Genomic DNA, 11,901 nt, shown 5'->3' with positions numbered 1-11,901 from the left:
CACACAGTCGATTTGTGTTGGGACAACATAAAGGAATTAAGTTAAATAATTAGTTTTGACAAATTTAAGTCAATTTAACATAAAATTATTTAGTCCATCCCCCCCCCCCCCCCCCCTAAAAAAAATAAATAAATTACAGTTTGTGTTTCAATCCATTTTAAATACGTGGTTTGAACAAGCAGCAAACTTAATTTTTTGAGTGTAGTTCAAAACAATCTCACATTATTGTCTCGCACACGTATGAAAATCATTCATTTCATATCCACCCATCTTAACATGAGCTCAGTCGAGCCCATAGCTTTCATTCGGCACGCAACTCCGATCAACAAATCGTGTCTGCTTTGTCTCCCATTAACTGTGGCGAACAATTGAGCCCAACAAAAGCCATTCTCAGCGCTACAAATATAGCCAGTCATCTCCAGCATGCCAGATTTAAATGTGCTCTTACAAACAGCCAAGAAATGCGCCGTAAATAATCTGTCCGCCAATGCTTGTTTTAGCCAACAACTGAACGAACAAACACGTGTGTGTCTGACTGTGAGTGTGTGTGTGTGTGTGTGTGTCCATGTTAGGTGTGTGAGCGGCAGGTGGCGGGTGAGAAAGAGTCAAGGTCTGCTTATGTGAGCTGCAATAACAGGAGCGAGCGCTGCTTCCCTACAGCTGCTGCTTACTGTCAGTCACTTCAGCCATATGCTCCATCACACCTCCAGTGCAGGCCTAGAATACATGCTGCTTCAGAGGAGGAGATGCGGAGGTGCTATTTTTAGGCATGCTTGATCTTCCTTTTGTTGTTCTTTATAGTGAATGCAGGTAAATTGGGACATGCTTTGATCTTTTTAGTATGGCTGAAATGTACAGTGCTCAGCATATATAAGTGCACCCCTCACAAATCTCTCTTTTAAATTCATATTTTAATAGGAAGCTATACAGTATTATATTTGTCCATATACACTAGATTACTCAGTACTGAAGCTAAATCTGGAGCTTATCTAACAAAATAACATACGATAACGCTCCAAAAACTAAAACACCCAAATTTGTTATAGAATAATATTAAATACTCATTTAAAAAAAGAGGAAAAATCAACAGAAGCAACAAAATTTTTGAAAGATTAATTAGAAATTTTGTAAATTTTTTTGCAATATTTTGCTCGAATTTAATTGTATTGTCTTTCAATTTCTAAATATTTTTGGTGACTAAAATATTATTTTAATAAATATATCTGTTTAATAAATCTGTTTTGTTTAAATGCACCAAAATACATTGCCTACATTCACGGAGAAATGAAGAAAAATATTAATTTTTCAAAATGGGGTGTATTTAGTTATGCTAAACACTGTACTGTATTTGCATACACTGTAAAACAAATGCTGGGTTCCACACAAATCCTTCATGTTGTCAAAACATATCAATCAAGGTAACTAATTAATTTGTCCCCTCAAAACCCTTAAGAATTGTGTTGTTTCAACTTATTTAAAATGAGTAGTTTGAGCAAGCAGCAAAAGTCATTTTCTGAGTCTATGTGTCAGTTTATTAAGAAAAATATGATTTTAAAAAATAGGTACAGTATTGCTTTCAGTAATGTTAATTAGATTTCAAGCAACTAAACAAAGTGTTATATAGAATACTAATAATGTGTTGATAAATAAAAAATAAATAAGATGAGGGTGGTGCTGTGGGTAGCGCTGTCACCTCACAGCAAGGAAGGCACTGGTTCGAGTCTAGGATGGGTCAGTTGGCATTTCTGTGTAGAGTTTGCATGTTTTCCCCCGTGTTGGTGTGGGTTTCCTCCGGGTGCTCCGGTTTCCCTCACAAGTGCAAAGACATGTGGTATAGGTGAATTGGGTCGGCTTAATTGTCCGTATTATATGTGTGTGAATGAGTGTGTATGGGTGTTTCCCAGTGCTGGGTTGCAACTGGAAGGGCATCCGGTGCATAAAACATATGCTGAATAAGTTGGCGGTTCATTCTGCTGGGGTGTCCCCTGATTGGTAAAAGAAAGTCTAAAAGAAAATAAATGAAAAGAAAATGAAGTGCTCAGCATAAATGAGTGTACCCTCCCCTTTTGAAAATTAATATTTTTTAAATACATTTTTCAGTAAATATAGACAATATAAGAGGTTGGTCAGCTTATTTAGGAAAGGATCATGCATTTAAATTTCAACTAAATTTGATAATGTTTTTATGTTTCTCGTGATTGTTCCTGTTTATTAACATTTTATTTAAGATTTCCCCCCAACATATTAATTTAGGAGAACTAATTTCATACGAATTTATGTTTTTTCCTTGTTTTATTAGTTGTAGTTTTGGTTTTGATATTGACTAACCTAATGTTTATACAAAAATACATTATTGTAAACATCCTGTAGAAAATATTAATTGAAAGCACTGTTTTTTGATATAACATATCATATCATATATATATATATATATATATATATATATATATAAATGTGTGTGTGTCTCTATTATTAGCAATTGTAATATTTTATTTAGATAATGTTCATAATATTACAACTTTTTTAGTATTTTCATTAAACGACATTAGTATGAAATATTCATTATTTTTCTATGTTTGTGTTGTTGATGTACTAAATTGAAAAACAAATTTAGTTAAAGGTCAGTTTTTACTCAGTAGCGTTATTATATATATATATATATATATATATATATATATATTTAAGGACCACCTTTTGCCTTCAGAACTGCCTTAATCCTTCGTGGCATAGATTCAGTAAGGTACTGGAAATATTTCGCAGAGATTTTGGTCCATATTGACATGATAGCATCACACAGTTGCTGCAGATTCGTTGGCTGCACATCCATGATGGCAATCTCCCATTCCACCACATCCCAAAGGTGCTCTGTTGGATTGAGCTCTGGAGACTGTGGAGGCCATTTAAGTACAGTGAACTCACTGTCATGTTCAAGAAACCAATGGGCCCAAAGTGTGCCAAGGAAATATCCCCCACACCATTACACCACCACCACCAGCCTAAACCATTGATACAAGGAAGGATGGATCCATGCTTTCATAATGTGGATGCCAAATTCTGACCCTACCATCCGAATGTTGCAGTAAAAATCAAGACTCATTAGACTAGTCAACGATTTTCCAATCTTCTATTGTCCAATTTTGGAGAGCCTGTGCGAATAGTAACATCAGTTTCCTGTTAGCTGACAGGAGTGGTACCCAGTGTGGTCTTCTGCTGCTGTAGCCCCTTCGCCTCAATGTTTGACATGTGCATTCAAAGAAGCTCTTCTGCATACCTCAGTTGTAATGAGTGGTTATTTGAGTTACTGTTGCCTTTCGATCAGCTCGAACCAGGCTGCAGATCAGCAGTTTCTGAAATACTCAGACCAGCCCATCTGGCACCAATAACCATGCCACGTTCAAAGTCACTTAAATCCCCTTTCTTCCCCATTCTGATGCTTGGTTTGAACTGCAGCAGATCGTCTTGACCATGTCTACATGCCTAAATGCATTGATTTGCTGTCATGTAATTGGCTGATTAGAAATTTGCGTTAACGAGTTGGACAGGTGTACCTAATAAAGTGGCTGGTGAGTGTATACAGTATATATACAGCTGAAGTCAGAATTATAAGCCCCACAGTTTCTTTTTTCCCCCAATTTCTGTTTAACAGAGAGAAGATTTTTTCAACACATTTTTAAACATAATAGTTTTAATAACTCATTTCTAATAACTTCTTTTATCTTTGCCATGATGACAGTAAATAATATTTGACTAGATTTTTTCAAGACACTTTTATACAGCTTAAAATGACATTTAAAGGCTCAACTAATTAGGGTTACTAGGCAGGTTAGGGTAATTAGGCAAATTATTGTGTTCTGATTATTGTATACAATCGAAAAAAAAATTGCTTAAAGGGGCAAAAACTTGTCCTTAAAATGGATTTTAAAAAATTAAAAACTGCTTTTACTCTAGTCAAAAAACAAATTAGACTTTCTCCAGAAAAAAAAATATTTTCAGACACACTGTCAAAATTTCTCTGTTAAACATAATTTGGGAAATATTTAAAAAAGAAAAAAAAATCAACTGGGGGCTAAAAATTCTGACTTATGATATATATATATATGCAATCTGACATTTACAGTTGGCTTAATCCATTTATTAATCTGGGGTCGCCACAGGGGATTTTCAAATTTATTATAAATAGTTTTTTATAATATTGCAACATTTTGTATGCTTTTAGTTTTAGTTTGTACAAATTAACCAGGTGTATTTTAGATTACTTTCCCAACAGTCTATTACATATGCCTCAAGAATTCTTTGCCCATCCAGTGTGAATCTTTGAGAGAATGTGTGAGGTTTTATTATTTGTCCAACTGTCTCCTTAAAGTTGATTCAGTGTGTCCTTAACAGATCATCGCTATATCTTTCATGAAGATATATATTTTTAGAGGATATGTTGCGTGCAACTTATAATGTAAATGTTTGACAATGCACAGTTATGTAATATGAAATATACGCAAAATTTAGTAGTATAAGTTCAAATCAGTCAAAACTATTTTTATATTCATGTGTAAAATATTTTATTTAGTGAATATAAATAGTGAATAATACTGTTTAAAAGTTTTAGATCAGTACGATTTTTTAAAAATGTTTTTAAAAGAAAATTCTAATATGCACTCCAAGGATGCATTTACTAAATAGAAATTCTCTTTTAACATATTTCCAATCAACGCTTTTTCTGGTGAAGACAAAGCTGAAATCGCAGCATTTTTTTTCTAAGTTTTAGTGACAAGCGATTCTTAGAAATCAATATAAAATGCTGTTTGCTACTCAAGAAACTTTTATTTTAACATCGAAATGTTGTTTATTAAACAAAAAAGCATGCTACATATACAAATAAACAAAAATGCATTTAAAAAACCCATTGTGAATGTTTTTATGTTTATCTTTTGTATATTTTTAATGTATTTTTATGTTCAATTTCTTTCATTCTTTTTTTCTTTATAAATAAATAAATAAATAAATAAATAAATAAATAAATAATGAATGAATTAATTAAATAAATAAACAAACAAATAAGTAAATAAATAAATAAATAACACCCAGGTGAAAACAAACACGACTAGGTCTATGTTAAATTACTTTTTGTAACACACAAGTAATGTTCATGCTTTAAATGTTATGTGTTTGCCTGCAGATGGAGCACTTTACCCAGTTGTAGGCCTAAATGTTTGATTCATTTACAGAAATTTCAACAAACATACAATTTACATTTAAAACATGATCATAGCTAACACCAAAATTGCAATTATTAGATTATTGTTTTATGAATCACAATTGTTTAATAAATATCAGACACCTGTCACACATACACACACAATGGCCTCCTCACATCTCTGCTTGTCTCTTCATTATGTTCATTTGCCATGTCTTTGCATCTCCATAATTAAAATCTAATCCTGCATGCCGACTTTTTAAACGAGGACTAGCCTCAAGAGGAGGCTTATTTGATTAAGGAAGGGGAAGGCTGGAGGAGGGAGTCAGGCAGGAGACACGGCTCTTAATTGTGCTCCCATGAGGCGCGCGCTCGCCCGGGTGCAGAGAGGCGGGGCTGCGGGCTCACGGGCTCCGGTGGGCCTGAAAAAACAAACCGCCGGTGGGACCACAACTCTCCTGCGCGGCTCTCCCGGTGTCTCGAAGGAGGAACCGAGGGGTGGGGCGATGATGAGGAGCTGTGGGACCCGACGAGCTTCCTGGAGGGTCTGAGCCGAGCGTGTGCGGCGGGAATCACGGCTGCTTTACCGATGAACCGCGAAACCAATGGAGCTGAAGAGACTGTAGAGTGGAGGTATACATTTAGATTTAATAATATGGTAACTGTTCACGTGTGGATAAACGTTACACTGTGCTGTATGTAGCAAGATGTTTTGAGTTTTGTTCACAGGATATGGAGTCATGATATCAAGAGTTTTCGTTTGTTAAAGGGATAGGTTATCCCTAATTGCTTAATTTTACTCACAATTTACTCTTCCTCTAGTGGTTTCAAACCTTTATGAGTTTCTTTATTCTGTTGAATACATTCATTTATTCATTTTCCTTCGGCTTAGTCCCTTTATTCATCAGGGGTCGCCACAGTGGAATGAACCGCTAACTTATCCAGCATATGTTTTACACAGCAGATTCCCTTCCAGCTTTAACCTAGTGCCAGTGTTGCCAGATTCCAGCACAAAAGCTGTCTAAAAACTCCCAAACTTAGAAAAAACGCCCGAAATATTAATATTTTATTTTAATTTATGGAAATTAACCTAGTTGCTTTAACTGTCATCAATTTTTAAACATACAACAACCGACACCAGCAGTCACAAAACCACAACATAACCGGATCACATCGAAACAATGCCCTCTCTCCCTCACCCACACACTGCACTGTAGATTACACCACCTATTAGAGTGTGTTTTACTTTTGAAATCGGATATAAATTCGTCCCATTTTACAGTTTAAATTCTTTTGAACATAACAGGTGCTGCTTGTCAATCAGGTAATGCTTCATTGCTTGTTCTTGCTGTTAATTGCAGAAAAAATTATTGATAAAAGCGTTATGAGAAACCGCTGTGGGTTTAACTGCAGGCGCTGCGTGATGTGCGTGCGTGCAAAGGGGAGTCAGATTTGTCCAGGGAGTCAGATTTTGATAAAGCTTTCCTATACCTTCTCTTGTGGGTGGGCCTATGCGTTTTGTGCTATGCACAGATCACTACTAACTGAATGGAGTAGGAGAACTCAGTTATGCTTTGTTGAGTAAGTTGAATGTAAAATTAATGTTTCAAAACCACCCAAATTTTGTCAAGCCGCCTATGCATATATTACCCACACAATCAAATTCAAAACTGCCCAGTACTGGTAAACATCCATACACTCTCATTCACACTCATACACTACGGCTTATTTAGTTTATTTAATTCACTCATAGCGCATGTTTTTAGACTGTGGGGAAAACCGGAGCACTCAGAGGAAACCCACTTGAACATGGGGAGAACATGCAAACTCCACAAAGAAATGCCTGGTGACACAGTCGGGACTCGAACCAGTGACCTTCTTGCTGTGAGGCAAAAGTTCTTACCACTGAGCCACCGCGTTGCCTCTGTTGAATACAAAAGAAGATGAAAAATATACAAATAAATAAATAACTAAGAATAAAATCTGGCATACAAAGTTGGAAAAACAAATAATACAGAAGTCAATTGTTACAAGTATACAGCTTTTTTCAAAATATCTTCTTTTTTTTTTACTCCACAGAAGAAATGAAGTAAAACAGGTCTGGAACAAGGGTGTTATTTATGACAGAGTTTTCAGTTTTGTAGGCACTGGCCCTTTAAGATATAATTTATTAATAGATAAAATAGATTTCTGCTATGCACTGCATTAAACTTTCTTAAAACGGCTTTTACGTTGAAACATGGGTTAACTTATTTTAATAAGTTCAATTAACACAAACGTCAATATATTAAAGTCAGGGGTGGACTTAGTGATTTGGGGGCCCTATAGCAGTTCCAGGGATTGGGCCCTAGCTCAAAACACTCTCTTTCTAGATAAATGTTTTGCCCTGTAGATTTTTTATTTTAATTTTTGTTTAATAAACGGCATGTTAAAAATCTGTTTTAAAGGGAAACTTTATCTTCTTAATTTGAAATTAAATACAATAAATTCACAAATAAAAAACAAGTTCACAAACTAACTGTACAGCGATTTTAATATTTGCATGTGCAGTACAAAAGAAATATCCCACTATTCTTGGGAACCCCCGGTTTTGAAAATAAGAAATAACGGTAATATTTTAATGGTTATAGACAGATTTTACAACATATGATATAAAATAAAAGAGCTATATGATTAATTTAGGCATTTCTTGGCATTGGTCGTGGTCCCCTAATTTCCCAGGGCCCTAATTGCCTCGCTTATTGGTTAAGTCCACCCCTGCTTACAGTGTATCATTGGGAATTTCTGGTATCAGCAATCTTCAGTAGTTAATATAATAATTCTTGATATCAATATTTAAGTCTCTTGCATAAAATAATTTGATGTATTCAATCTAGTGAAATATATCATTTTTGAAAATTAAGAATTAACTATTTAAATGTTTGCATTACCAATGTCCCATTTCAGAAACTAAATAATGCAAGTAAATAATAAATAATGTTTTGTGTGTACACGGGGCTCAGCATTTATGAGTACACCCCCCACAAATCTCTCATTTAAATCATTATTTTCTAAACGAAGCTTTACAGTTGTAGTGATAATTGGATTTATCAAATATTGAAATCAATATTTAGGTATTGAGATTAATATTGATATTTTAGCCTAACGTGGGGGCACCAATTAATGTAGAAATAACAGATAAATAACTCCTTTTAAACGGGGCACCAGACAGCTTTCCACTGTCAAAATAATTAACAATAAAATATTGTTAGTTAAATTATACAAATGAGGAGTTTATTATCTGGCCAAATCTACATTAATTGGTGCCCCCACGTTAGGCTAAAATATCAATATTAATATCAATACCTAAATATAGATTTTAATATTTGATAAATCCAATTATCACTACACAATATTATATTTGTGCATATACATTGGATTAGTTAGTACTGAAGCCAAATGTGGAGCTAATTTAACTTATGAAAACAGTGCAAATATTAGTAGCTTAAATTTATATGTTAGAGAAAAATATTAAATAAAATTGTCAGAAATAGCAAAAATCAAGAGAAACAAAGATATATACAATTTAGTTGAAATGTTGTAATTTTTTTGCAATATTTTGCATTAATTTAAATATATTATCTTTCTGTTTCTAAAGATGTTTGGTGACTAAAATATTATTTCAATAAATAAATAAATCTGTTTAATAAATCTGTTCCGTTCAAATGCACCACTATATATTACCCATATTTACTGAGAAATGGAGAAAAATATTCATTTTCAAAATGGGGTTTACTCATGTAGACCATTTTGAGGAATGTAAGCAATAACAGTGGTTCTAATGTATTTCCTGTTTTACATTTTTCATTTCCATAGTGTCCAAAAATCCAAAAAGGTTCACATTCTGATAAATAATGTTATGATTGCTGTTTTAACATAAAGATATGATTGAACTGCCTCTTGCTTGTTACAGTTATGAAATACTGTGATAAAAAGCAGGAAATGTTCATGCGTCAATGACATTACCACAATGAAATGGTCTATATGCTGAGGCTGAGCACTGTATATATATATGAGTGTGTGTGTGTGTGTATGTATGTATATATATATATATATATATATATATATATATATATATATATATATATATATATATATATATATATATATATATATATATATATATATACATGTACATACAGTTGAGATCAGAATTATTAGCCCCCCTTTGATTTTTTTTTCTTTTTAAATATTTTCCAAATTATGTTTAACAGAGCAAGGAAATGTTCAAAGTATGTCTGACAATATTTTTTCTTCTGGGGAAAGTTTTATTTTGGCTAGAAAAAAAATCTGTTTTTAATTTTTTTAAAAACCATTTTAAGGTCAAAAGTTTTACAAAATTATTAAAACAAGCCATCGTTATACAATAACTTACCTAATTACCCTAACCTGCTTAATTAACCTATTTAAGGCATTAAATGTCACTTTAAGCTGTATAGAAGTGTCTTGAAAAATATCTAGTCAAATATTATTTACTGTCATCATGGCAAAGATAAAATAAATCAGTTATTAAAAATGAGTTATTAAAAACTATTATATTTAGAAATGTGCTGAAAAAATGTCTCAGTTAAACAGAAATTGGGAAATAAATAAACAAGGGGGCTAATTAGGGGGGCTAATAATTCGGACTTCAACTGTATGTGTGTATGTATATATATATATATATATATATATATATATATATATATATATATATATATATATATATATATATGTCTATATAAATTGTCTATTCTCATCACCAGTTGATTTATCACTGTTTAAAATGCTGGTTCTTGATACCAGAAATTAGATTAGCACTGGCAATATATATATATTTTTGCTATTAATCATGAAATCATCATCATTTGAAGAAAACAAATTCTTGATATTAAATTATTGATGTTTAATGAAAAAAAAATCTATAAACCAGAGAATTTTAAAACAAAATATTCTTGAATTGTTTTTTAGTAGGTCAGCGTCACCATAGGCTGCCATTCAAATTCAATTGCATTATCAGGAATATCAGGAAATTATTTATTATAAGGCTCATATGCTTATTATTATAGACTAAAAACAATAGCAATGCATATTGACTTTTATTAATTTACAGGATATTCAATCTTGATATCAACAGTTCAGTTTTCACTACTTAAAATTACATAAGTAATTACATTTTTGAAAAAAACATCATCACTCACAGTAGTGTAATATTTTTTTTATAACTCATTCATTTGTTTTCTTTTCAGCTTAATCCCTTTATTTTTGGGCCGTCACAGTGGAATGAACCGCCAACTCATCCAGCATATGTTTTATGCAGCGAATGCCCTTCCAGCTGCAACCCATCACCCATCAGTTTCTATGTATTTCCTAAACTGGAGCACCCAGAGGAGACCAACCACACACACTACGGACAATTTAGCTTATCCAATTCACCTATACCCCCTGTCTTTGGGCTTGTGGGGAAAACTGGAGCATCCGGAGGAAACCCACACAAACACGGGAAGAACATGCAAATTTCACACTGAAATGCCAACTGAACCAGCCGAGGCTCGAACCAGCGACCTTTTTGCTGTAAGACGACCAATACCCACTGCGCCACCCATAATTCACTTTAATAATCATAATTCACTATTATTTTTTCTATCAATAATTATATTTTCATCAAATCAAATTTAATCACAGGCTGCCATTTAAGTAGTTCATATATTGAAAATTTATATATCAAATCTAAAATTATTGCTATTAGACTTTATATTCGACACGAGCATGCTTACTAGTGCTGTTGTCTGTTTTTATTATCAACCGTTGAAATTATATTAGTAAAAAATGAAATCATTGTTGATGTCAGTAATTGCATTGTCACTATAACACCGCTATGCTCAGTAAGTCCTGACAACATGTTATTGAGTTCAGGAATCCACATTTTTAGTAACATGTTTCTTGATAACAAAAATGATATTCAAATTGTTTTTGTACTAGTAAGAAAAATGTCAACAACTGAATTTAAATGGCAGCCTACTGAATTTTGATATCAAGAACGTATCCTACAAATAAATAAAAGTGAAAACAGCTTGCCATATAGCGGCACTTGATTATCTTCCACAGCTTCTGCTTCATTTATTGTGTTACATACATGCATTTGTCTCTTTCTTTTGCATTGCACCATAAAGCATATGTATTATGACCGCCTGCAATATATTACCTCATTAACACTTAGATTATTATGCGTTGTTTTATACTGTTGCCTGTGAAACATTGTTTCTGGATTCTCACAATGATAATAAAGTAATAAAAATGATTTCTTTGCACTGTTTTCTATGATTTTATGTGTATGCACATAATTTACTGTTTAATTTGACTATGTTTGCCATTATTTAATCAATTCTACACACATCAAGTCATAATGTGCATTGTAATAATATTATGATGTGTGTGTGTGTGCATTATGTTCATAGTTTGTACATTCATTATACATTACTTTATCTCTTTCCATTAAATAAACAGTGATGAAAATATTAATAAAAATACTACTACTAATAATATTCAATTCTACTTTATTTCTATAGCGCTTTTACATTGTAGATTGTGTCAAAGCAGCTTCACATAGAAGATTATAGTAAATTGAAACAGCGTCAGTTCAGTTTTCAGTAATGCAGTTCAGTTCAGTGTGGTTAATAATGGTAACACTT

General features: G+C 32.9%; 1 long non-coding RNA gene across 1 annotated transcript; it reads left to right on the top strand.

Moving 5' to 3' along the window:
• The first annotated feature begins 5,552 nt into the window (after positions 1-5,552).
• On the top strand, positions 5,553-11,510 carry LOC147842137 (uncharacterized). Its single transcript, XR_015501318.1, has 2 exons — positions 5,553-5,824; positions 10,459-11,510. It is a non-coding gene; the product is annotated as an uncharacterized LOC147842137 (long non-coding RNA).
• The last annotated feature ends 391 nt before the right edge of the window (positions 11,511-11,901 follow it).

The sequence above is a fragment of the Danio rerio genome, chromosome 10 (assembly GCF_052040795.2).
Source record: "Danio rerio strain M-AB ecotype USA chromosome 10, GRCz13ab, whole genome shotgun sequence".
NCBI classification, from domain to species: Eukaryota; Metazoa; Chordata; class Actinopteri; order Cypriniformes; family Danionidae; genus Danio; species Danio rerio.
This window is presented reverse-complemented; position numbering and strand designations above follow the sequence as displayed.